Source organism: Rattus norvegicus, chromosome 20 (assembly GCF_036323735.1).
Source record: "Rattus norvegicus strain BN/NHsdMcwi chromosome 20, GRCr8, whole genome shotgun sequence".
Classification (NCBI taxonomy): Eukaryota; Metazoa; Chordata; class Mammalia; order Rodentia; family Muridae; genus Rattus; species Rattus norvegicus.
In genome coordinates, this window is record NC_086038.1 from 20,837,307 (window position 1) to 20,865,131 (window position 27,825).

Here is a 27,825-nt window from a genome sequence, read left to right on the forward strand (position 1 = left end):
CGACCCACAAGTTCAAGTCCACCCCCTGCCCAAGAACCCACCAGCAAGCACCTGAGATTTCTAAAATGCCTCTCTATGCAAATGAGGTGTTTCTGGTATTTTAAACTCTAGCCAATGAAACTTCACCCTCCGGAGCACTACTTCCCACTCTCCAAGGTCCATATATGTGTCTGATTCACCACGAATAAAGTTTATGTGGACAAACCCACCTCAAATAAAGGTATGTGCACAAGCTAAAATTGTCTAAGAGAGCTGTTTCATTGAAGACAGACAAAGAGGCCTTCATCTGAAAGAGCTGTAACACTAAGATCCTCTGGACACCCTGAGAGGAGGGAGGGAGCAGAGGACACGGAACGACAGCTGGACACCAACATGCGTACCACAGTGTTCCCAGTGGGAGAGACTTTTTTGGCTTGTGTAAAGCCCTGACTTCAGTTCCCCATGATAGCCAAAAAAAGAGGAAAAAGGAAGGAAGAAAGGAAGGGAAGAAGGAGGAAGGAGGGAGAGAGGAAGGAAGAAAGACAGAGAAAAGAGAATCGAGAATGGGAGGAGAGGGGAGGGGGAAAGAGGAGAGGAGAGGAGAGGGGAGGAGAGGAGGGGAGAGGAGAGGAGAGGGGAGGGGAGGGGAGGAGAGGGGAGGGGAGGGGAGGAGAGGAGAGGAGAGGAGAGGGGAGGAGAGGAGAGGAGGGGAGATGAGAGGAGAGGGGAGGGGAGGGGAGGAGAGGGGAGGGGAGGGGAGGAGGGAAGAGGAGAGGAGAGGAGAGGAGAGGGGAGGAGAGGAGAGGAGGGGAGATGAGAGGAGAGGGGAGGGGAGGAGAGGGGAGGGGAGGGGGGAAGAGGAGAGGAGAGGGGAGGAGAGGAGAGGAGGGGAGAGGAGAGGAGAGGAGGTCCTTCACAGAGGTTAAGAGATAGGATGGTCCTAACACATATGAAAATGTTCCCTAAAGGTCCTGGGTGAAAGAGAGGGGAAATCATTGAGGAGGAGAAGGAGGTTGTTCAGGCAGACAGGAGATAGGGGGATGGCGCTGACAGTCTACTCCTATCTTGCAGACAGTCTACTCCTGTCTTGCAGACAGTCTACTCCTGTCTTGCAGTAGATGAAATTTCACTTGTCTTCCTTGAATTGCAGATTGACAGGAGAACATGTGTTTAAGAAAAGTGTATTTGTGCCTAACTTCAAAGGCAGATGAGTCTTGGAAGCCAAGTAGATGTGGGGATGAAATGTAGACTCGAATCCAGGGTGCGACAAGAAGCCGGACAGAGAGAGGCTCAAATACATATCCAACCAGTGTAGTTCCAGTGGAGAGAGCCATTTTCCAGCAGTCCCTTGGGACTGCTTTCCACTGCCACTAGTGGGGTGAAACAACTCTCCTCCCTACCCTATCTTGCATCTCATACAAAACTCACCCCCTTCATTTTCCGGATGTCACCCTGAAAATCCCCAGAAGAGGGGGTATTATATAACGGTCTGAAGTACCACAGAATATGAAGTAATGAATGAGGTATGTAAATGGCGAGGTGTGAGTCATGGCTCCCTTTGTCCTTACCTTCGTCCCTGCGTTTTAAAAATCGCATGTTTTCCCCACATGATAGAAAGGCAAAACCAAACAAAACCCAGAAAAACTCCTCTAAGTGCCCTCTCATGAAGGAACCTGTTTATTACGTCAGGTTCTGCCTAAGCAACCTTAGGAACGGCAGTCGACGTGTTTTTGAGAATCTATTGTGTGCTGGGCACTCAAATCCACCTACACCCATCTCTATTTCAGAGACAATAAAACCAAAAATAGAGAGGTTAGGTAACGTAGCCATGGTCACCTGGGCACTAATTGTTTTGCTGGAGACTTGAACTGAATCTGATGAATTCAAAGCTCAAGTTTTAATTCATTAAACACAGCATCTCCTCCCTATCCTGCCGTGCTGCCCCACTCTCCCCTGAGAACAGAATTTTCGAGAGCTTTCTAAACCACACTTAGAGCTCGCCACCCATGTCACCAGTGGAAACTTCCTGCTAGAAGACTCTGGGTATTAGCTAGAGTCTTTCTTGTTTTCTCTGCCCGCATCTTAAACTTTGCAGAATGAACCTTCCCTTTCTTAGATTAGACCAATCTACCATCTCCTCAATAACACAGAGAAATGCAAACTGGTGATGTGGCTGAGGAGGGCCGGAAACAATTATGTGTACTTTTAACTCCTGCAAAAGGAATGAATTAATTGCTGGCTCAGTCCGAGATATTACATACGAGATCAGTCTGGAGGCAGAAAGAAGCCAAATGAAGCTCTGATTGAGTTATAGACAGATACATGGGTTAAGGTTGATTTGTGAAATGAGCATTTCAAAATCGTGAGGTGGAAGGGTTCCTCTGAACATTCTGGAACCCAATGGAATGTCATCTTCTCTCCAAAGATAAAACGGACTTGGGACAAATACGGTATTCAAATCAATTTTAGGCTCTGCTGTGGGGACAGCCACACGAAAAAGACAAATCATGCTACTTAGAGTTTAGGATTGATACGATTCCAGTAGATGCGGGTAAATCAGTCAGTAAAAGATGTCAATATTCACTTAACGTAAGAAGAAATAATTCTTGAGAATAAGAATGCCAAGATACCTTCTTCATTTGATAAAAGCTTTCTCTAACAAACATATTAAAAGTCACATATACCTTTGAAATTTCAGTATGAATGTATATATGTATGTATATATGTATGTATATATGTATGTATGTATGTGTATGTATGTATGTATGATATGTTTAAAACATGGTTCCCACTGTGGAGAACAAGCTAGCCTTGACTTCACCCTGTAGCCCAGGCTACACCTTGAGCTCTCAGCTTCTGTCTGCTTCAGCCTCCTAGATCCTAGAATTACAGGTGTGAAACCATGCAGCAGCTCATACCTCAAGATGCTCTAAAGGCTCAGCTGCTGAAGGCTTCGTTAGCCCTGATGCTGCCAACCGGAAGTGGTCTAGGTCGTTAGGAGGTGGGGTCTAAATGCAAGAGCAAGTAGGTTATTGGAGGCGAGCTCTTGAGGGCATATTGAGAGCTTGGTTGTTTTCTGTTGCTCTCTTCCCAGCCACCATAAAGTGACCAAATGTGTTCCTTCATGGGCTTCTCGAGATGTTGCTGGACCTCACCTCAGGCTCCAGAACTCAGCTCAGCATCCATGACTAGAGCTGTGACACTGCAAGCCAAACTAAAGCTCTCAGTCGGGTCTCCTCAGGTAAAATGCTGACTGGCCATTTAGGAATAAAAAGAGAACTCGGACTTCATAGGTCTCGTTCAGTGCTGGCTTGGCCGTCTTAACCAACACAGGGAGCCAAGTGAAACTGGAAAGGAAGGTGTTCAATGTCATACTTGGTATCCTGTTTGATTATTTATTTTTTTAAAAAACTGAAGGAAAGCCAAGCAAGCACAGGGGAGCAAATTGATAATGACAGTACTCGAGAGGAAGAGGAAGGTGGGGAATGGGGTTGAGGTCCAGGCTGGCCTGTGTGGTGAGACCCATGTCTCCTCTGGCCCCACATATAGGGGACTGAAATTCAATAGTAGAGTACTTGCTTAACATAGTCCTCAAAATAGTTGAGCATGGCAATTGTAAGCAAACTTGGCATTGAACATTTTATAACAATGCCACACTAACTGCCATCTTAAGTAGCAACAAGGTCAGAGAAATTGCACCCAGCCCCCTATGCACAGGGGCACAACTAGGTTAGTGGTGTCCATACAAGTTACTTCCTTCATTTTGACAAATTCATCATGCAAGAACTGTCACAGTCAAACACGGCATAAGATTCTCCCTTCTCCGCTTCTTTACCTGCTCAGATGAGAACAAGCAGCCGCAGGCTCCTAAAAGCTGCCGCCATCGCCACCGCCACGCCTTCCCCACCAGAAGGGAATGTATCCTTTCAAGCTGTCAGTCAAATTAAGCCACTCCTCCCTTAAAGCGAAGAGCAACAAAAGAGAATGGATGGATGCTTGTAATGAAAAGAGGTCTCAGGCTGGAGAGACAGCTCAGAAATTAAAAGCATTTGTTCTTCCACAGGACCCACATGGCAGCTCGGAACCATAGTCACACGGTGCAAATACACACATGCAGGCAAAGCACTCATACACTATCAAATAAAATAAATAAGTTTCAATTTTAAAAATCAAAAAAATCTTCGATGTTTGCCTATAGCCAATTACTTTGTCTCTCTCTGTCTTTGTCACTGTCTGTCTCTGTGTCTCTGTCTCTCTGTTTCTATCTCTGTCTATCTGTCTTTGTCTTGTCTGTCTCTGTGTTTCTCTGTCTATCTTTGTGTGATATATTTGTCTGACTCCGTCTGTTTCTTTCTGTGTGTATATCTCTATTTGTCTGTGTCTATCTCTGTCTCTCTGTCTCTGTGTGTATGTGTCTCTCTGTCTCTGTCTCTGTGTATATGTATCTTTGTCTGTCTGCCTGTCTGTCTCTGTTTCTCTGTCTCTGTGTGTTTATATCTGTCTATCTCTCTCCCTCTCTGTCTCTCCGTCACCCACTGCCTCAGTTCTCTCATTCTGCCCTTTTACCTACTGACCTGAATGTTGCTAATGGCTTTTTTCTCTAGCATGGTATATTTAATGCTCACTTACATGGAAGCATGGCGCAATCATTCCTCTACACCTGATTGGTTCATTCCTGTTCTGCTCTATAGAGGCCCCAGGGTTTAACTATTCACCAGCTGAAGGACATTTATCTGATCCAAATTTTAATGGTTACGAGTAAAGCCACACGAATATGTGTATAGGTTCTGAGGTGACACATTTTTGTTTCTCTTGCCCAAGTTGCTGCTTCATACTGGAGCACTTATTTTTCTCAAATGGGTCAGCTTGAGCTAGCTGGGCTAGCAGCAACATAGGAGAGTTACTACAACGTGTTCTGGATCTCAGTCCTTTCTCACAAGCATGCTTTGCACACGTGTCTCAGTCTGCCCTCCAGTCTGGGGACCGTGTCATTCACAGCATGGAGTTTATTGCCTTTGACAACGTCCAAGCTGTCTGTCTGTTTGTTGTTTTCTTTTTTTTTTTTTCTTTTTTTCGGAGCTGGGGACAGAACCCAGGGCCTTGCGCTTGCTAGGCAAGCGCTCTACCACTGAGCTAAATCCCCAGCCCCCTGTTTGTTGTTTTCTTTCTTGTGGATAGAGTTTTGATGTGTTTTAGAGAATCGCTGTCCAGCATGTTCTTAATGTCTTCTGAGAGCTTCTATTGGCTAGTTCTTCATCAACTTTACACAAGCTAGAATCTTTAAGGAAGGAGGGGGACCTCGACTGAGAAAATGTCTCCAATAGATCGGCCTATAGGCAAGTCTGTGGGGATTATTCTTGATTAATGGTTGGTGTGGGAGGAACCGGGCCACTATGGGCGGTGCAAATCCTAGGCAGATGGTCTTTATTTGTATGAGGCAGACTGAGAAAACCATGGTGGGCAAGCCAGTAAGCAGTGAGTCATTTCTTCATGTCCCCTTCAGTTCCTGCCCTAACATCAATGATAGATTGTGACTGAGAAATGGAAGCCCAATAGCCCCCGTTCTCTTCAACTTGGTTTTTGTCAGTATTTTGTCGCAGCAATAGAAAGCCACAAAGAGCTTATTGCTGGTACACTTATCCTAAAACCCGGCTTCGTGTGTTTTATTATTCTGTTTCTGTACCTCATGACCCTACAGTGTAAATTTTATTCGTTAAAGAATAAGGGCAAGTATGGTGTGGTCTCGGCAGTGCCATGACTCTAAGAAGTTCTTTTTTTTCTCCAGACTTCTCCTATTTATTGTTTTGTCCTCAACAACCTCAACAATGTTCAACTCCTACATCGCTGCTGTGCCCAACAGTGTTGGACTAATATAGCTACTTAGTTGTTCTCAATAACACAGAGGATCTCGTTCACTGACTGAAGGGAACATTCTTGATGCTCCTCCTTCTGCTAACCCAATGAAATGAAGCCTCCTCCTGAGGAGACTGCTGTCACATCTTCAATGGAGACGACCACCCAAGGAGCTGGGGGACCCGAGAGTCCTGTGTTCTCAACTCAGCCGACTCTCCATACCAACAGACACATAGGCACCCGGAAGAAAACTTACAGAGGATTTAAGGAATTTGAGACACTGAAAAGAAACAACACAAACTGGGTGGAATTCTGATTAAAAGGCCATGCCTCATAAAAACAAAACAGGAGGAAACGAGAGACTCCATGTTATTTTTATAAGGACAAACAGCCAGATTCAGAGGTCAATAACTTGCCCTAGGAGCAACCCATGAGTCACTGTCATAACTGGGTTAGAACCCAAGGCTCCTCATCCCCAGCCCAGTGACAAGTCATCAGAGCTGTGGACGCTGGCCCTCACTAGGTCTGACACATCCTTCCATGATGCCAGTTGTCAAGGAAATGACCTCCTTCAGGACCCTCCTGTGGTACTGCTGGACTGTCGTTATCGGAGAGGAGGTGAGTAAATGTCTTCGTTTTCACTTGGAGAGAGGAGACAGAAGACAAACATGATGATGTGTATGGAGGTGTCAGGGGAGGGGCGTCTAGAAGAAGGCACAACATCCCCTTCAGAACAGCAAGCAAAGCCCAGGGAGTAGACAACATGAAGAGACTATCACCTCATGTTGGCAAAAAAACACACACAGGAGAAAAGAAAAACTGGAAGAAAGCTTATGAAAGTGATTCTCCTATCTAAAACCGTCTTATCAGTGTGAAATTATGGCTTCTAAAAGTCTTCCGAGAAAGGAGTCGGTTTTCTTCCGGGATGTGGTTCCTAGAGGCTGCCCAGGCCCTGGTAGGTACCCAACACCACATCCATGCTATATACATATATACATTTAAGTGGACTCTGTAGCCTAAATAAAAAAACTTTATGAGAACTCATGAAATTGCAAGGGAATCATAGTCGTGGGGATGGGGAAGTAATCTGAGGAAAGGGAATAGGTGTGGACTTGCTCAAAATACATTATATACATGTGTCAAAGGTCAATCAATAAAAGGGGGATAATAAAATTCTTTACAGTACCATGAGCTACTGAGAAAGGTTTTCTAAACAGAGCTAAACATTGTAAAGACGTTTGAACAGGTGCGTGCCATTACAAGGTGCGGTCTGAGGTCTTTCCTAGTTGACATTCCGTCATTACTAAACCTGGTTTGCCGGGTGAGAGGAAAATTACAAAACAGTCAGAAGAGTGATGTGAAGGAACTCACCCAGGAAGGAAAGCGGGGCTGCCCACTCAGCTCCACGAGGGTCAATTCCATGATGAATCATGTCCTGAACTCATTTCATAGTTTAAAAATGTGCAGTTTCAAACGGTTCAGTCTAACTCTCAGCCAGAGTTCAATGCAAGGGATCGTCTTTCTAGAAGTGATATGCTTCTAGTTTCTGTGCACTTCACCCACCTGCCTGAAATTGCCCTGTCCCAACCCGTCCCATCCTGTTGTCATACTCATGTCTCCCCCTCCTCTGCCACAAAGGGCTTGGGGACTCATTCCCCCCACCCCCATCATGTTCAGAACTAGACTTGTTCCAGTTTGTTCCGTCTGTTTTTATTGGCTTCTTGTAGTACTGAAAATGAAAGGTAGGGCCTTGCCCATGCTGGGCAAGTGTTCTGAAATGGAGTGCAACCCCATTCCTCTGCTTTACTGAAATGCTGTTTATCCCTTACAAACATTGGTTGGTTGAAAATGTAGTTCTCATTAGGAGATATTGGAGTGTCGGACCATAAGGGACTGAAGGGGACAGCGGTATCGGAAGAGATGGCGAAGCTGTTAGGAGAACTTACAGGCTTATCCAGAGGACTCTGGGGACCATTTGTAACTCCAGCTCCAGGCTAGCTGATGCCCTCTTCTGGCTTCTACCATCGCCCCCACACACACGTGACAAATACTTAGACGCACACACACGCACAGATGAAAAAGAGAAGAAATTTTTTTTTCTTTTGGGGACGTGATTAGGGTTGTGTCTTCATGAATGACCACTGACAGAGTAGCAATGGATTTGTGGGTGATGTCAAGCTGAATCAGGTTTAAAGAAATGCTTTGGCTGGACCTCTCGAAAAATCCCTGGAAGTCTGCAAACCACTGGAAAACACTTAGAGTTTTCAGGTTGTTAGTAGATACAGACCGTTGCCCGTGGACCAGAACGGAAGGTCAGATTAAACTTCTCTTTATAAATTATAGTGTTGCTAACAATGAAAAATGCACTAGAAAGGACTCCATCTCTCCTCATTGGCCATGGTCATCATGGTTCACAGGGTTAATCATACTACTTAGTACAAGGGATTACTGAGCCCTTGGAAAATGTCTCGCTGAGGGCTGAGGACTTAGCTCAGTTGGTAAAGTGCGTGCCACATACACAGGAGGTAGTAAGTTGGAGTCCCTGGAGTTTATGCAGAGGTCAGGAGTAGGGGAAGTGTGTGCTTTTGTAATCAGTGCTTGAAGACCCAGTGCTGGCTCCTCAGGGCTTACCAGCCTAGCCTAAGTAGGGGGAGCTCTAAGCTCAGGAGGAGACCCTGAAATCAGGTGGCGAGTGACTGAGGGAGACATCTGTTGTGGATCTCTGGCCTCTACATTAATAGGCAGGAGTGTGTATATGCACCTGTGTGCACTCACCACACACACACACACACACACACACACACACACACACAAATGACACGCAAACACGAGAACATGCATGCATGCACACACACATTGAAACAGGGTCTCTCATTGGAACCCAGCTTACTAATAGCCTGCTTGCTCTGAGGATCTCTTGTCTTTGCCCCGAGAGGGCTGAGCCCACAGGCCTCCATGTCCACTGGGCATTTGTGTGGGTTCTGGGCATTGAGACTCTAAATGATGGTTTGGGAGATGCTTTAACCCAATATCCCCATATCCCTGTATCCCCGTATCCCCATATGAACTGCATCCCCATATCCCCGTATGAGCCATATCTCTATATCCTTGTATTCCCATATCCCCATATGAACCATATCCCCATATCCCCATATGAGCCATATCTTCATATTCCTGTATTCCCATATCCCTGTATCACTGTGTCCCCATATGAGCCATGTCCCCATATCCTTGAAGCCCCATAGCTCCATAGCCCTATATGAGCTACACTACCCTGGGCAAGAGGACACGTGCCCTACAGTTTTCAAGAGAATGCTTACCAATTATAATGTTGGTAGCAAGAGTGATTATGGGTGGGCATTGTACATAGAGGAAGTACATATGCCTTCAGATTTATCATGATCAGACTGAAGTTATCATCTGCTATTCTCTTCCTTGAATAAGAACACTGGCATGAGGTCTGTCCCCTGGCTACCTTTTAAGATCCGCCCTGTAGTATTGTTAACCATATCTGGTGCAATATTCTGCTTAAAGACGTATGGCAGGATTAGTCACCTAAAAGAGCCTTTATGGTGTCGGTCTCTGTATTAGAAACCCACTCTTGGGCCTTTCATTTATACTAAAGTTTAAATGTTCTTAAAATAAGTTAATGTTTGGAGCAGTTGAGGGGAGGACCGCAAGTGTTCCCTGCAGTCTTCCAACTGCTTTTGAATCCCAAAGTGAGAGCACTTTGGTAAATTCCCTTCTCCTTCCGTTTCTCCCAGACCCTGAGGCTAGTCAGCCAATAGGCAATGCCCGTCTGAGCCACTGGGTGGCACTGGCTGGCCTGAGATCTGGGCGAGAGGGAGGAGGAAAGAAAGGAGAGTGGGAGAGAAATATGGAGGCAGGGGAACCTAAGAGGAAGAGGGATCCAGACAGAGCGAGAGGACAGAGACTAAGCCACAGGCAAAGGCTCCCTGTGAACGCTCTGTGCTGACGTGATTGAAGGGCAGCCCAGTTCTGAACATCCATGTTCATGTTCCCAACAACACTGTGGTTCCCGGTCACCATAGAATGCTGTAGGTCTGCTGATCCTATCAAAGATGACCCCTATCAAAGAGACACAGTCTTCAGGTAGGGAGGGGTGTGTGTGTGTGTGTGTGTGTGTGTGTGTGTGTTAGAGAGAGAGAGAGAGAGAGAGAGAGAGAGAGAGAGCTCTCCTATCCTTTCAGGACTATCTGACTGAGTATCAAATCTTTGCATTGCGAAGAAGGAAGGCAGAAATCTCAAGACCTCCAACTGTCTAGGGCTCAGCGGTTTTGTTTTATGCTAGGCTGGGTAAAATATATTTGTCTCAGCAAACCATGCTCTCTCCCTTTCACAGCTCCCCACCTCTGCCACTGTGGTGTGTAAAAGCAGCTTTCTGCATTACAGAAATGAATGGGTGTGGTCGTGTGCCACAAAAACTTCACTTTCAAAAAAACCAGCAGCAGGTCACATCTTCCTGTGGCTTGTTCCGGTGGGTTCTTCCACAGCGATCTTTCTAATTTTTCCTCCCAACCTGTTCTAACAACCTGCAACACCGGTCTTGGTTCAGGACTACCTGTTGATTGGTTTCTCTGAATCTGGGTTGATTCTGACCCCATAAATCTGGGACGCTCCTGTAAATGGCCTCCAGGGTTAGTGCTGCTATCTGACCATAATCAAGGGGCTGTCTCAGGGAATGTTCTAGAGAGACTTGACCTCTGAAGGTCTCAGGGCACACGGACACACAGACCCATGGCTGTTGAACAGTCCACAATGCAGATGGAGAAGTTATCTAATGGGGTGGGGGAGCATGGAGTCTTGGGGATGCTCCAGCAGCAGTGAGCTAGCTTGAAACCAGATGAGAAGGGTTAGTCCCACCTCAGACCAGCGGGGACTGCAGTTTGCTTCTGGGACCTTCAGCCACTCACTCTGGGCATCCTCCTCTGTTCCTCAGAGCCCTTCCTGATCTCTGCTCTCACTCCCAGCCACCTTCCCTTTGTCCAATACTAACATGGAAATCGCCAATAGTGATTAGGCTGCCTCCCACTGAGGGTCTTAGCGTTTCCATAAGTCCAGGGAGCATTTTAACAAACTGACCCAAGAGTGATGCTGATGTGATACATGGAGGGAGACTAGTTCTTGGACGGGAATGGGTAGGAAGATTTACAAATATCATCTGGCCTGCAGAGTTCTAAGGGTTGGGGTATGAAGAGCAGTTCTATTTGAATTAGGCCACACAAGAGCAACCCAGGCCAGTGGGTTCTCTCTCTCTCTCTCTCTCTCTCTCTCTCTCTCTCTCTCTCTCTCTCTCTGTGTGTGTGTGTGTGTGTGTGTGTGAGAGAGAGAGAGAGAGAGAGAGAGAGAGAGAGAGAGAGAGAGAGAGAAAACACAGACTCTCTAAGGAATAAATGGCTGAAGTGTGAGCTTGTGTTTTGACTTTTTTCCACTCCCCCTGCTCTTGGCAAATGAAAGAATCAACATGGGTGAGATTTCTATACAGCACATAGAATAGAACACCCTGGACCGGATGAAGATGTGTTTGTCCTCCCCAAGAAGACAGGGTTTTGTTAGCATGTCTGATTGTGAATAGGTACACTGGAGACCTCTGAGGTACTTCAGAGGTTTCAACTTTCCCTAAACAGACTGCAGTAGCGATCTGTTCTTTGAAGGCCTGGAGACACTGCCTACAGGACTCCTGAGACTGGCGTGTGACGTCGCTTTCCCAGACGTGCAAATGGGAAAAGCAAGATGCTCCTGGTGCACACATGGGCAGTACAGAAATCTGGAGGTCGTTTTAAGATATGAGGTTCAATGGATGGATGACTGTTTTGGCCTTCCAGCTCTGAGATCATAGCTTACACCGATCCAAGCATCCTCTAAAGGGACCAAAAGGGCCAATTGCCCTATAGAGGGTCACTTCCTGGTGTTAACGCCCCTCTTTCCCTTTCACTCTCTGTCCCCTTAGATCACATCACACATGACCTGTGACCGAATTGATCTGTGGTCTCACTTTGTGGGAAACTGAGACAAAGACATTGCCCATCCAATTATGAGACCCCAAGACGAGGTATTGTGGTTTGTACAAAAGCAAAACTGTGGTCTAATAAACACACACACCTTACTACTTTTCTTTGCCTTTTGTAGTGCTGGGGAGGGGGGTCAAACTCGGGGCCGTGCGCTTGCAAGGCAGATGTTTTACCATTGAGCTACACCCAAGCTGACATCTTACTCATAAGTAGTGGACTTCAGTAACTGGATGGCTCAGTGGTTAAAGCGATGCTGCATCAGCCTGTGGTCATGGGTTCAGACCCTGAGCACCCACATGAAAGCCAGACATGGTAGTATTGTATCCACCACCGTAACCCGGTGACACGAGCTCACCAGGCAGCAAACCTAGCTGGAAAATGGTCAACTCCCAATTCTGGGAGAGATCCTGTCTCAAAAACTGAGGTAGAACGTGATAAAAAAAAAAAAAGACATCCAATGTTGAACTCTAGCCTCTGGAGATGTGTATACATAGATGAATGTGTCTGCACACAGACATACATACATCCCCTACCCTGTACCACACACACACACACACACACACACACACACACACACACACACACACACACACACACATACACACACATTGATGGTATGTGAATACTGGATCGTAATGGCGAAGTTTACCCATAATTCTCTCACCTACTTCTTCCTCTTGCTTGGGGAGTGGTGTCCTTTCTTAGCCCTCCTCCTAGCTCCCTATCTGATATGGACACTGTTCTAATTATGCTCAGTCTCCTAGCTAAAGTTAACCCACAAACAGTTCACTACTGAGGAAAACGGCTCAAGGCTGGTCAGTCTAGGCTAATATCACTGGTGATACCGAAAGCCCACCAGTTTATGCAGAACCTGGACTTGAAAAGATGCTGGAGGCTACAAAGAGCATGGGGCAATGTGCAGACAGAAACTGACTGATACTAAGACTCAGGGCATGAGGTATCCTCTAGGGCAGCATCGCAGTTATGAATGCCAACATGGCTATGAATTCCCAGCAACTGTTCCCAGGAGCCCCTCCTCCCTTATGGGATGAGCTAAAAGGTGCCTCTGCTGTCTTGTAATGAAGAGCGCCTAGCGTGCCTGCCTTCTCTCAAGACCCTGTCTGGCTCCCGGTCAGTAATAAACTGTGACAGGCTAAGACAGATCACACTAGAAGCAAAGACTCAGGAGACAGTTCCTCACCTCAGAGAGGTGAGACCAAGGCACTGGAGCTGGGCAGACCACGGGGATAGATTCGGTGACCCTCAGAAGACCCTCTTTATGGAAGCAGCACCTTGGCCTATGCGCAAGTTTAGTCTTATGCTAAGAATTCAGTCTTAAGGAAATGAGGGCGATCCAGTCACATCCTTCCCTTGTGGAGTGTGCATTCCACAGAGGCTGAGCCTGCAGCTTCTCAGCCATCTCCTCAGTGACTAATGCCTCCGATACAGCGAGTCTACATTCTGAACTGCTTGGGATTGTCTAGATATCAAGTGTGCCAACTCACTGGTGTATTCCAGAAGCTCCGGTTATGTCACAGATAGCTTTAACACAATTCGCGCTAGTGGCCCTTACAGTGGAATGCACTTAGAGGAGTCAAAATATCCACAGGAGAGTTCCCCTGGTTGAAGAAATGTGAACTATTCATAAAGATGAGGACACACTATGTCTGAAGACGTTTAAATATAATTTTCAATTTAAAAGAAGATCATTGTAAATGCATTCGATAGCATCGGAATCACTCGAGAATTTTGTCTTACTATGTAGACATTTTGCAAAGGAAAGAAGACATGGGTGTCCTAAAGGGATACTCAAGAGGAACACGCAGTTCAAAATGACGTTACTAGCAAGAGCTAGTTCGTCAATTATAAGATGAAGACGTATGCAGTAGACTGTTCTGTCTTTAAAATTAGGGAAGCATCTTTTGTCCGTTGGTTGCGTTGTATGTTCTAATCCAAAGCTTTTCCTTTCGTAGGGATACATATGCTGATGGTATATTTTTAGATTGATGGTATCTTGGCGTCAACAATCCAGAGTACCAGTGAGTCGCCACTCAATGGTAGAGGCTTGATAATACATTTCCTCACATGTATGTGTATTTGTGTTTGTAGAAGTATATGTGTGTGCTAGCGTATGCACAGGACGGAGTGTGGGATCCCTGGAGTTGCAGTTGGGTATCTCCTCCATCATTCTTTACTTCCTTTACTGAGGCAAAGGCTTGCATTGAATCTCAAATGTGTTGATTCTGGAGAGCCAGCTTGCCTCAGGGATCCCTTGTCTCTGCTCCCCAAGTGCTGGATTTGTAGGCAGTCACCACGCCACCTGGTTTCTAGATCTATTTTAGGGATGTAATCTCCAGGTCTCATGTGAGTACAGCCAGTATTTTATATGCTGAGTTATCTCCCCAGCCCAGATAATATTTCATTTAGTGTATAAACACAAGTTGATGATCAACCCCGAAGCAGACTTTATTTATTTCAATTTTATTTTATTGTTTCTTCTCTTTTTTTTTAATTTTTATTTATTTTATTTTTTTTTTTTTGAGGCAGGGTCTCTCTACATAGTCATGCGTGATCCAGAACTCACTTAATACGTGAACCAGGCTGGCCTTGAACTCATGGAGATCCACCTGCCTCTGCCTTCTGTGTGCTGGGATTAAAAGGAGGTGTGTTCAACCACACCCAGCTGAAGAAATTAACTTTAATATGTCATTAAAGATAAAGTTTGCAGGGAATTACACATCTACTCTCTAAGATAGTTATTGTTAGCATTTTCTCTAGGCCCCGCCCAACAGTTACCTAGCAACAGTCTGTGTCTCCGCCCCAGGTAGGAGCCAGGAACCAGGAGTATACAAAGAACCAGGGCTCAGCTCCTTTCACTTTCTCTCCATTTTCTCTCTGTCTTTCTCCTCCTCCCACCTCCCCCATCTCTTTCCCTTTCCCCTTCCTCTCCCTTCCCTACACGTCCCTGGCTGGCATCTTCTGTTCTTCTGTGTCCTTCTTCCTCTGCTTCTACTACTTTCCAGGTCCTGGCTCTGCTTCCTGGCTCCCTTCGCCCAGTAAGCTTCCCTGAGTGCTAGGCTTGATTTATTCAAGAGGATACCTTGGTAGGGCCAGCCCACCGAGGCGCTCCCTCCTGTGATACTATGCTTAGCTTCGTTTCCTAAAGCATAACACTTATGGGTTCACGTATTTAGGTAGTGCCTTGTCTCACACTCAAACAAACCTATCTTTTGAGTAATTAGTAATAATGTCAAAAGCTACTGTTGGGAGACACAGCTTGGTGGCCTGTGCTGTCACTTGAGATTTTTGATCTTAGCCATTCTGATGGGTGTAAGAGTCCTTTGATCTGCATTTCCCTGGTGCCCAGGGTGCAGCTCCACAGGAGAATATTAGCCAGTTGCAGTGGAGGCACTGAGGGGGCCTTTGTGATGAAACGAAATTAATTTGTTTTCTGTCCCTTGTGCTTTTAGAACTCTTCCTTGAGGCCAAGTCACAAGAATTGTTTGTAGGATTTCTTCTAGTATCCCTAGAGCTGTATCTCTGATTTTTTTAGTTTACTTTTATGTACTCTGTGTGATGGTTTGCTCGCCCAGGGAGAGGCATTATTATAGGTGTGGTCTTCTTGGAGGAAGTGTGTCACTGTAGGGGTGGGCTTGGAGACCCTCCTCCTAGCTGCCTGAAGATGCCCAGTCTGTTCCTGGCTTCCTTCAGATGAAGATGTAGAACTCTTAGCTCCTCCTGCATTATGCCTGCTTGGATGTTGCCATGTTTCTGCCTTGATGATAATGGACTGAACCTCTGAACCTGTAAGCCAGCCCCAATTAAATGTTGTCCTTTATAAAACTTGCATTGGTCATGGTGTCTGTCCACAGCAGTAAAACCCTAACTAAGCCACTCTGTGAGGTATAGGTTAAGGGTTTGGATTTTTCCGAGTGTTTTTATACTTATACTGTTTATTTTCAAGACTTTTCATTGACTATTAATGATGGCTGTCTGGATGGACAACTTCATCAAAGAGTAGTTGACCAGGACTGTAAGGGTGTACTGATGACCTCCAATTTACCATCCATCCATGGGTCTCTTCTCCAGCCTTAGGAACCACGGTTTACATTCAGTTTTGAGTGTGCATTGTACACGTGTGGACACACCTTGTGCATGCGTGTTGAGTGCCAGAGGTCAACATTGAGCATCTTCCTAATTTTCTACCATACTTTCCAGACAAGGTCTCTCCCTGAAACCTGAGTTCACCATTGGTTAACTAGCTAGCCTTCCAACCTTGAGAATCTTCTCTCCTCTCAGTGTTGGTTTCCAAGGACGTGCAAAGGGCCCACACTTGGGCCCTCGTGTTCATACAGCGGTTAGTCTGCCCACTGAGTCATCTCCGCAGTCCTCATACTTGGTTTTGAGATTGGCAGGAAAACCCTTCGCGCTTTCTGTCTTCAGGATCGTGTGAATGTCACTGCTCATGAGTGACTCTGACATCCACAAATGCAGTTGTCAAACCTGGAGAGGAAAAGGCAGGCAGGATGGCGTTCAGGCAAGGAGCAAAAGATTCTTACATCAGAGGAGTCAAATGTGAGCTTGTGTGTGTGTGAGCGTGTGTGTGTGTGTGTGTGTGTGTGTGTGTGTGTGTGTGTTCCCTGACATCGGAATCCTGAATTAAGAAGCTATTTTCTTTTGCTGTGGAATATAAACAATCTCTAAGAAAATTATTTTCAAAATCACCCTAATAAGGAACCTTAGCTTTTCCAATAAATTATATAGGTTTTAATCTCAGAGACCTTTTGGGAATTCAAAACACACTGTTATTAATTTAATCTTCTTACCCTGTAGGATGTCGTACAAGTGAAGGCCGGTACAAGATAGAACGAGGCCTGTCATTGGATGAGAAGGAAGGAGGGGTGGGAGAAAAGTTTTAGGAAGAGGAGGAGAGGGAGAATGGGAAAATGGCCGCCAGGCAACATGGCGGCTGACGTTAAGATTCCGCGCTGTACCTTTATAGGTTGTTATAAACGTTCTTTTTTTTTTTTTTTTTTTTTTTGGTTCTTTTTTTCGGAGCTGGGGACCGAACCCAGGGCTTTGCGCTTCCTAGGTAAGCGCTCTACCACTGAGCTAAATCCCCAGCCCCGTTATAAACGTTCTTAAGGGATGGATGTGTACAGGGCTTTGTATATTTAGGTGGGCAATTATATCTTATCAATTGGATCAGAGGTTATTGTGTTGTGTGTTCTTTCATGTGGCGATTTAAACTTAAGAGAGTACGTGGCAGCCCGAGACACTAGGCAGCCACGGAATTGAGATGTATATTTCTGGCATGGTGGCAACCTGCCTTGGGGACTGGATGGGTAGAGAGATTGCTGCCAAAGAGGCTCAAAGACAAGCCATCGGCAGTGTGATATGGAATGGAGCAGAGCGGGTGAGAGGCTTTGCTGACTGAGATGAAGATGTCTACCAGAGATCTTGGGGCACTATGGTACTGGACCTAGTGGAGATAAAAGACAGTATTTTTTTTATATAATTTTGCATAGACATTACCTCTGGGGAGGGGAACCCCTGAATTGGATGACATGGAAGTAATTGCATTTTGTTTTGTTTTTAATACCTTTAGCTACTTTGTTACAAAACTCCACATACAAAAGACCCTGTGTCCTTAGAATAGTGTGAGTTTCATAGACAACTGTGGTAAAGCAAAGACATCCACAGGTCAGAATATTGGTATTCCTAAATTTGGGGGTGCTAAGCCAGAAGGTGTATAGACTTAATCATCCAGTGGTGGCTAGCTAAAGGTAGAAGCTTCTAGTAACCTTTGAAATGGGGAGCGGGGTTAATTGGTTTTTCTAACATTTCCTTGAAAATGTGTGCTAGAAGTGGGTGGGGAAATGGCACCAAGCAAACCGTGAGGCCAGACTACCAGGTAGGAACAAAGAAAGTGGGTTCTGGGATGAAACTGTTGTAGATTTCCAAAGCAGGCTTCTTGCTGGCTTGGTGAGCTTCAGAAAGACATTGGATATTCAGTGTCTCTTTCTCTAGAAGTTGACAAATAGATCTTTGGGGGTCACTCTGAAGGGTTCGTGAGTAAGGGAGGCAGAAGGATACACTTAAGAATGTCCTGAGAACAAAACAAAAACAAAAACCAGCCTGCTACTGATTGGGCTCATGGTCAGGCTCAGGAGCCTTTTTCTCCAATCTGTGCATGTGGACAGATGTTGAGAAGGATCACACAAATGCCATAGCAACTAAATTATTATGATGCATTTGATATTTTTATATGGGTTCTTATTGTTTTTTTTGTGATGAATAGCCACACAGCAAAGAGTCATTAGGTGTGATGATTATTTTATCTGTCGGAAAAATTCCTCTTGCTAACCACTAAAATAACCACTAAAAAAAAGGAAAGCTGCTTCATCGTCCTAATTTCTGGAAGCGGAAACCATGTATCATCTCCAACCATGTAAGAATCTGTGCTCACCATGTATCAAGCTGCAGGTTCTCACAGGGACAATGGAACAAAGGTGATCCAAAATGCTGTGTCCTTGTCGCCCATCTGAGGACGTGAGAAAGCAAGCCTAGGGCGGAAGGCTAAATGCTCTTGATTTGAAATGCTAATTTGCTTGGCACGAAGACATTTGTACTTTGTTCACTGTTGCTTTTCTGGATGCTACAAGAGCACCTGGCCTACACCGAGCGAGCGCTCCATGAGTGCTGACTAAATGAATGCACACATGGCGGACTCACAGCAAGCGTCTGGTTCAGAGCGTTTGCAACATTGTTGCCAGCTGTGGCCCCTTTCTTCAGAGGATGCCTAACAATGCACTAGTGCAAGAGGTGCCTCTCCACTTCAGGTCAAGCCCCATCTCAGAGATGATGATCGGTAAGGTTCAGAGAGGAACAGGACTTGGCCAATGATACACAGCGTCAAGGTTGACCTGGGGAGTCCTGGTGCCAATGGTGTAAATGGGCACCTTCCCCAGAATGATTGTGTTACCAGGGGAGAGGGGCATATGGACACCATTGGGTCACCCTGGTGCTTACTTGGTCTTAGAGCCAGCAGCTGTATAATTTAATAAAAACCTTCAAGAGACATCACGAGGTCACTCTCTAACAGCGTGACTGGGTGTTTTGGAGGTACTGTTGAAACTTCTCAGCTATCTCTGCAGGAAATGAGTTCCCAATTCAAACACCCCCCCCCACACACACACACCAAACCAAACCAAACAGCAACAAACCAGTGGATACGGTCTCTCTATGATCTGTTTGCCTCAGATGAGTGGATGAGATTTGGGGCAGTGACTTTGGAGCTTGCCTGGCAGCCCCAGAATCCCTCCACAGAAGAAGGTTCCAGGGGTAGTGCTGAATCTGAGAGAGGGGTCCGATGTTCACTCTTCAAACATTCTCACACTTGCTTGGGTTCTGTCCTGCCATTGTTCTTCTATACCTTCCTCTCCCACTTGCTCAGGGACAGGCCACTCCTATCCCTGGACGCTATCTCAGGTGGACAGACAAACTTTGCCTTTGAGGTGGGTGCTGATAAAAATCCCTCTGCAGCCCTTCTAAGCATCAACATCACATCTTCTCTTCCCCTTCGTTCTGAGGGAGACCGCTTCTCACAGACAGGAGTTATGGAGAAGTCAGACAAATGTGTGAGTCCTGGCTACCGAAAGCAGGCCCCAGTCACCACATAAAATCGCTTTGGTGACCACAGGATTGCTGGAACACCCTAAGGCAAAAGGACCTGGGAGAGTTCACTAGTGGATGCTCTGACCGAATTCCCTGAGTCTGCCTAAAGAGGGAGCTGTTTCCTTGGAGTGCTGACACGAGGGGGCTGCTGCTAGAACTGGGTTTGCAGGCCTGCTCCTGGGAGACCAAGAATAAGTTTGAAACAAACCTAAGTGGCACTTTCCAGGAGATGGATGAGCAGCAGGAAAATCAGATTCCTCTCTCACCCACCAAAGCTACCAACTATACAACTATATGTGCTTTAGGCAAATTGTGAGCACTCAGGCTCAGTCTAGACCCATACAGTGGGAGCCTGGGAGGAGTCCTCCTGCCTCACTGCACCCACACGAGGGCTGTTTGTGCTTGTAAGGCTATCAGGGAGTCCTGGAGGATGTGAAGGATCAGTTTGGAGCTGTTTGCTTCCTCAAAGCAGGCTCCCAAGCCCTTCAAGTCTAGAATCTTATTTATAATGGGGGGGGAGGGGGCACATTTGTAGCATGCATGCAGTGTGTTTCGGGGAGCATGGACATACACACAAGCACACACACATACTCAAGCACACACACACACACGGAGGGGGGTGCATAGAAAGTTCTCGAAGCAAGGATGTTCTCATCCCTGTCATGTTATACAACCGTGAGATGTATTGTCTAGTTATTCAGTTGGTTCTCCACACATAAGCAAAGCAACATCCCAGAAGAGAAAGGCTGTGTTTGTAATCCACACAGGGTCCAGTGCGCCTCTATCTCGTCAGGAAGGGAAGGGACACGGGCCATGTGGATATGAGACAGGAGAGGAGATAGTCCAGTTTACAAATCTGGATAGAGTCATTCTATGTATATACACACATTACATTTATATATACATGCACATATACACACATATACACATGTATACACACATATATAAACATATATGCATATACACATATATATGTATGTACATGCTGTATATGTATGTGCTGTATATGTATGTGTATGTGTATGTGCGTGAATGCATATCACAGTGCATCTCAACCTTCCCAATGCTGCAACCCCTTAATACAGTTCCTCGTGCCGTGATGACCCCCAGGCATTAGACTATTTTCGTTGTTACTTCTGTAACTGTAAACTTGCACCTGCTATTGAATTATAACATAACTATCTGCGTTTTCTTCAATGGTCTTAGGTGACCCCTGTGAAAGGATCAGTTGACCCCTTTGAGGGGGTCACACGACCCACAGTTTGAGAACCACTGCTCTACCAGGATCAGTCCTTCCTCCAGCCTCTGGCTGACTCTCAGCTCTCTACGCATCACCCAGTCATAGAGCACACATCTCCTACCGCACAGCCTCAGTCTGGGGAGTGAAGGAGCCAATCCTGGCTTTCGTGGGATTCTCGGGGCAGCGGAAGACTGAGACAACTGAACCCACAGTCACAGTGCAGAGATGTGGTGAGTACACCAAGCTCTGGGGATACACGGAAGGGGCCTCTAGCCGGGGACATAAGGAGCGAGTGCCTCACACTTTTTTCTAGAGTAGGCTCTTAACAGAAAATGTAAATTTGCCATTTGAAGTAACGAGGGAGGATGCACAGGACACGAGTTTCCCTCTGTACCTCCGCATGAAAGGAAGACGTGACTGAGGTGGATCTAAGAGCATTCTCTGAAGGTTGGGAACCGTGGAGGGGTAGACCAAAGAGCTCCCCGGGTGGCATCTTGTCCTTGGACCCTTCGTTTGCAAGTGAGCATGAAAAGGATGTAGTGTATGGGGAACCACGGTGGTGTAGGAGTGGCTTTTGAGTCAAGAGAGGAAACGGGACTGGGATATAGCCATGCGTATTTAGAAGAACTGGAGCCAAACAGCTTATGGGTTGAAGGCGTGGGTGTTCAGAAATAGAGGGCAAGCAGGAAGGGCGGGGTCATGTTGAGCACGGGTCTGACACAAGGTCATGAAGATGCATTGGAAGCAGAGGGCTGAGGATGGAGCTTAGTGGTTAAGTTGCTTGCCTAGTGTCTTAGTTAGGGTCCAGCACACCTAGTATGCGTGAGGCACCGACTTAATCCCTATAGGCAACTACTTCCACAAAGATGATGACAGCACTTAGGAGGGAAAACGGACACAACTTGGTAACTTGGTGAACAGTGGGGAAAAGATAAACAAACGAACAAATCTCTAGACACCAATGGGCGCATGGGATAATGCCATAGGCCCAGCATAAAGTATTTAATAAATACCATCTGTATACACACAGACTCTGTGGCCCTCTGTCTCCCAGAGAGAAATGTATTCTCACATAATAGAATAAGAAAAACGCTAGCGTCCCAAATCCTCCATCTTGGCTTCTAGTGTGTGGTAGTTCTGCTGCGATCTGGGAAAGGGAGAGAGATGGCCCTGGGGATAAGCATGTGACAATGAAAACTTTCAGAAGGGAAGCCATCAGCACAGCAGGGAAGAATCGAAGTTATGCAAGGGAACATAACCAGGATCCTGTAGAGACCTTAAAGATGAGTTCGTTCTTAACTCAAGGTTTCTTCTCGTTCGAGTGTAGACTAAGAAAACAGTAAGAAGGAACCTGAATGTTTTTCAAAGATATTCACAGAAAGGTTGTTTATAACCTTGAAAATCTGAAAATGACCGTCGTGTCATACAGGAGTAGGCAATGGTCTTAGATAGACCAAGGGGAGTCTGCTCTGTAGCTGAGAGACCTTCCATAGAGTAGGGACTGACAGAGAGATGTCCCAAGGACCTAGCGAGGCTCTCAAAACCACGACTTTAACAATGGAAATGAGGGACTCATGGCAGCCATATATGCCTGCATCCCCAAATATCTCCAAGCCTGTAATAGGAAGACATGCAGACTCACTGTACAGATAACACTGGATTGGGCCACCCAGAGCTCCAGATCCTGTCTTTGTTGTTTATTTATTCTGCCATGCTCTATGCTAAGCCCCAAAGAGAGACTGACAAGAAACCATAATTCCTGCACACACGGTAGACACTGATACATGTGCACTCGATGCTAACACTTCTCTTCTGTGTTGCTAAGCAAACCCTGGCTATCTTTGGCATCTCAGTATAATCCAACTGAATAGTCTATCTTACCTCCTCTTTCTGATATCAAGATAGCCTCATTCCCACCACTGAAAGGGAAGAAGAGCTATTATTAGAGGGGCAGGCTTGGTTACTGGCACCTTATTGTGTATTGGGTCAACCTTTTTGCCCACCTTGAAAGTAGAAATGGTAACGGACCAGCCATTTTAAGACCACTGGGGGAGAGGCAGAGGAAAATAACCACAGGATAAAGATAGCTGAGCAGAAATGTAGAAAGAAGCAGGGTACCTCGAGATATAAATTTGGGTGTGGTATGCTGGTACACATCTTTAATCTTGTACTAAGGAGGCAGAGGTACGTGAATCTCCATGAGTTTGAGGCCAGCCTTGTCTACATAGTGACAACCAGGGTTATCAAGTGAGATCCTCTCAAACAAACAAACAAACAAACAAACAAAAAAGAGCCCCAAAGATATCATGAAATTGTCATAACAATGTTATCTGTCCAGAAAAATGTATTTTTAAAAAATAGATAGTCCCCTAGTTTTCCCAGCTACTGATTGGCTGGACTTCTTGCTACTTACAGCTGTATTAGCCATTTTAGAAACTTTTCAAGTCTGTGGCCCAGGAAGGTATATTCATATCTAATAATTCACATCTAATAAGTTATGGGATCCAATGCAATAAGCGATGGTGTGGTCACAACACATGGGACACGGTACAGTGGAGTCAGCTGTTCTTTGATGGGAGAGGGTTCTTCTGGGGAGAGTCACTTGTCTGACAAGACTTTGAGGGAGGCAGGAATGCTTGAGTTGGGTCCAGTCAGCTATTGTACGGAGAGATGGCAAAATACACACACACACACACACACACAGAGAGAGAGAGAGAGAGAGAGAGAGAGAGAGAGAGAGAGAGAGAGAGAGAGAGAGAGAGAAGTGAAGTAGCATGTCAAACGGAAGATGTTATGATGATGTCATAGTAGCATGTCAAACGGAAGACGCTATGGTGATGTTACTTGACCGGAAGAGGGGGGTGCCTGTGAGACAAGGTGTGAGATCATATGAGGTGATTTAACCAGGTCATTTAAAAGACTCCGGGGTCCTTGGGCAACTCACTGGACTGCCTCTTCTTGTCCCTCCTCAGCTATCAGAAGGGCTTTGCTGAGAGGAGAAGGTGGCTGTGACAGAACGGCAGCCCTGTAAGGATGCTGTGAGAGACCCTCCCGGAGGCTCCACTGCGTTGTGGGACACGGAAGTTTCCATGGGAAGTACCGATCTCGCCCTGCCCACTTGGTTTCACGCTGCATACTGTGCTGAGGACGGAGCTGGCATTTCAGCGTGAACACTAAGTGGTGACTCAGAACCAACAGAAGTGTGGACCGCTGTTTACTCAAAAGGAAGCCTCTGGTGTGACAAACGAGAGTGGGCTGCAACATTGTGCAGGACTCATGAGCCAAGCGGCTTGGAAATAGCACATACCACCGCGGCAGGTGATTCATCTCTCGTTCGATCTTCTCAGGCAGGGCATCAGACGCCAGCCCAGGCAGACCCAGAGCCGGCCGGGGGGATGCTCGGTGCCTAAGTACTGTGGACATCCTTAGTTTCCTATGACACTGCCACTGACTTTGACGGTTCTGTGCGAGCGTAACACTTTCAGTCTAATTAACCATGTTGAACCAACCCGACCACCCCCCCCCGTGCCCCCCACACAGAGTGAAAATTGTAAAGTTCAAAGGTCACACGTGAATTTTCAGCTCACCAGAAGGTCCCTTAATCTTTTTCTTGGAATATTTAAGGAAGAAAAAAATATATTGAAATCGATCCGGTAGAAGGGAGCAAAGGGGTACGGGTAATAAGGTAGTGTCTCAGGCCTCGAGCTAGCTCAGCTTCAGAGATGGCCCAAACTTCCTCTGTAGGCCAGAGGCGACAGAGATACTCAGTACAAAGATCAGGATTTGAAGCCTGTCCCTGGCACAGATGGCAGGGGCAGCTCTGACTGGATCCAAATCTTTCCTAGTTAATGCTTCCGGTCCCCCAAGTAGAGGCCATAGTACTGCCCACCCCCCGCAGAGGCTGTGAAGCTCACAGCATGGGCATGAAACAGTGCTACTGTGGGTTGCACAGTAGGTACCCAACAAATGACAGCCGATTCTATGAGGATCAGGAATCCAGCAATGCTGGATGTTGGGAAAGGCACTCAGCATGACACTGCAAGGGACATCTGAAGCTGCACTTGAAGGTGTCAGGGGCTTTTCCACCTCCACATTGTTCTGTGGTTCTCAGACCTGTGAGGAACAGCCCTGTCTGCAGAGGAGAAAACTGATGGAATGAGGCTTGAGAACATTTAGACACAGGTCTGCTTCCACACTCATTGAGGTTGCTTCCTGCTGGGTAACAAAGTGCTTCCCCTCAGAAGAACCAGAGGTCGGTCTGCCGTCTGGAACTGGCTCGGAGGGCTCTCAGGAGACTGATATGTCTTCAACCCCATCATCCTCTCTACCAAGGGTTATTCAGCAGTTACTAGTTGCAATGGATTCATTCCTCCTTCCTCTTCCTCCCTCCCTTCTTTCCAACCTTCTTCCCTTCCTCCCTCCTTTCCTGTTTGGGGAAGAAGCACAGAAGAAGAAAGCCCAAATGAAGGCTTACAGCAATCACTGATGGAGGAGAGAAAGCTTTCTAACCTGTCCTTCACTATTTCTGACTATTGTGTAATAGGAGCTTTGTCTAACATCCCTCAAAGGACTATCAGGAAATGGCACGCTGTGGCTAATGTGTGTGCAGGGGAACCCTGGAGAAGGCTTCGAAGAAGGTAGGATAACTGATCAATGGGTCCTGAAACAGGTACCTCACACACTCACACCCTGTGGGACCAGCCAGTGACTCATGACCGGCTTTTGCAGAAGAGACCCATGAGCCGGCCTTGTTCTCTATGTTTGTAAGGTTCTTGTCCAGTGGTATTGGGCAAGCATGGTGTTGTCCTTATTTTAAAGCTCTTATTACTCTCTGAGGCCATTTGATCCGGGTTGTTAATGCAGTTGCTCTCGGGGACCTGGTGTTGCTCACACAGACTTCAGGTTGAAAGAATGGTTCTACCAATACATCCCAAGAGAGACAGGGCTGTTAATTAACCTAGAAGTTGTTGTTCTCCATAAGGTGACATGCTGTGCCTCCTTACTGACTCTATTGCCTGTGACTCTGCAATGGAATGGCTTGTGAGGTCACAGCTTCCTCTCTTATCAGAAAGTGTCCATTCCTAGTTGAGGTCTAGTCAGAACTTGGATCCCCACTGTATAGCACTCTAACATAACACTCCCTTCTCGAGTCACTAAAATGCTCGTACGTTTCCACAGGGAGTGCTTAGAAGAGGTATCTTGACTACCCCGGACTCACCGGACACCAGGAGATTGACAAATGCGTCCTCAAGAACTGCGCATACTAGGACAGAACACTGGATGGGTACTGAATGTACCCAGTGAAGTTATAAGACTGGCTCGCTAAGCTGGATAAGAGACGCAAATATTGAATTAATAGTCTAGGCATACATGCACATGCTCACGCACATGCACACACTCATAAGTAGCAGTAGTATCCTTCTGTCCCACCAGTGAGACCTCATACAATGCTACGGGGTAGCTGTCCGAGACCATGAGTCCCTGAACAGAGAGGCCTAGGGCCAGCCACACCCAGCTTCCCTGGGAAGCCGTTTCCATCTTAAGCTCCAACCCTTCAGCATGACATAACCTTTCTATGGTGAAGAAAAAAAAAAAAGGCGAGCCTCAAGGGAAGTCCCTTGGCTTTCTGCATGAGACTAAATAAAGTCTGTGCTGGAAAACATGAAGTATCATAAAGTGTCTCACAGTGCTAAAACTTTTCCCTCTGCCATCTTTTGGGGGGAGTTGTTAAAATGTCCTCCAGTTTCCAAGGAGGCAGGGTCTAGTGGCCCCATTTACTGGACCAGATATTGCGCTCCCAGGGCTCTGAGTTGCCGAGGGCAAAGGGTTAGTCAGCTTCACCTTGCAGAGTTTTAGTAACGCGTTGGCAGCTGATGCAGCTATTTTACACACATGGGGAGCCCAGAGTATCCTCTGAGAGTGGATTCGGGCAGCAGCTTAGTCCTCATTCCCAAGCTGTTGAGACATCCCAGTTTCCCTGGCTGAGGCATAAAGCCTGAAGTGTGTGCACTCCTCATTCTGGTTTATTGGCCCCGGGGAGCCCCATATGCGCGGGTTCAGAACCCACCTCAGCGCCATCAGCTTCCTGGGAAGTTATTACCACTTACTTATATCAGGCTGCTTCCAAGAGTTCTCTCCCTGGAGAAATGGATCAGATCACCCCTTTCTCCTTCTGAAACATACTTCTTAGTTTTACATCTCCTGTATGCAACCTTTTCCTTCTTTCCCATAATTTAAAATCCATCCTGCCTCCCAGCGCCCTCCCCCGCCCCCGCAAACCCACCCGGGCTTGAGAACCACAATTCACAGTAACAATGACACATCATCTGAAGGCAACCAATTGGCGTGGGCTTAGTGTCCCAGAGAACCCTGGGAACTCTTTCTCCATACCGGCATTGACCAATAATACCATGTTTACCATGAGTCAGGTGGCAGCGCTCTACAAACACATCTCATCCGAGTTTCAAAATTGAATTTTTGTAAGGCGCCTAAGTCAGAGTATTGCCTAAGACCAAGAAACATCAAGTAGGTTGTTCGCGGTCACTGCGCTAACAATCAGCGGATCTGGGGCTATGACACCGGACCGCTCCCAGGGCTGGGAGGTGGGGCAGCCGCCACTGTTACAGGTAAGAGAACTGAAGTTTATCAAAACAAAGATCTCCGGGCTGGGGATTTAGCTCAGTGGTAGAGTGCTTACCTAGGAAGCGCAAGGCCCTGGGTTCGGTCCCCAGCTCCGAAAAAAAGAACAAAAAAAAAAAAAAAAACAAACAAAAAAAAAACCAAAAAAAAAAAAAAAAAAAAACAAAGGTCTCAGGCAGTGTTTCTAAGCCTGGCTACTTATTCTAACCATCTGGAGAGTTGAAAGTAAGACCAGTCACGTGATTAGTGCTTCTGATAGTGGCTCTGGGGGGAGAGTCTCGAGCATCAGAATTTTTAGAAAGCTTCCCACGGGGGATTCTAAAATGCAACCCTATTTGATGTCGAATGACGTATGCGACGGCTCTAATCCAAAGCTTACCTAGCCTAAATGGTTTGCGTACTGCA

The 27,825-nt window shown here is 46.4% G+C and overlaps 1 long non-coding RNA gene across 3 annotated transcripts in view; it reads left to right on the plus strand.

Annotated features, from left to right (window-relative positions):
- The first annotated feature begins 6,326 nt into the window (after positions 1–6,326).
- LOC102550965 (uncharacterized) overlaps positions 6,327–27,825 on the plus strand; it is a 30,844-nt gene continuing 9,345 nt past the window's right edge. The window contains exons 1-4 of one of the 3 annotated variants that reach the window (XR_010060808.1): positions 6,327–6,450; positions 20,748–21,011; positions 23,754–25,418; positions 25,960–27,407. This is a non-coding gene — a long non-coding RNA (uncharacterized LOC102550965). Of the gene's footprint in view, positions 6,451–20,747; positions 21,012–23,615; positions 25,419–25,959; positions 27,408–27,825 lie in introns of those variants that run through there. The other 2 variants (XR_005497746.2, XR_010060807.1) reach the window with 2 other exon arrangements.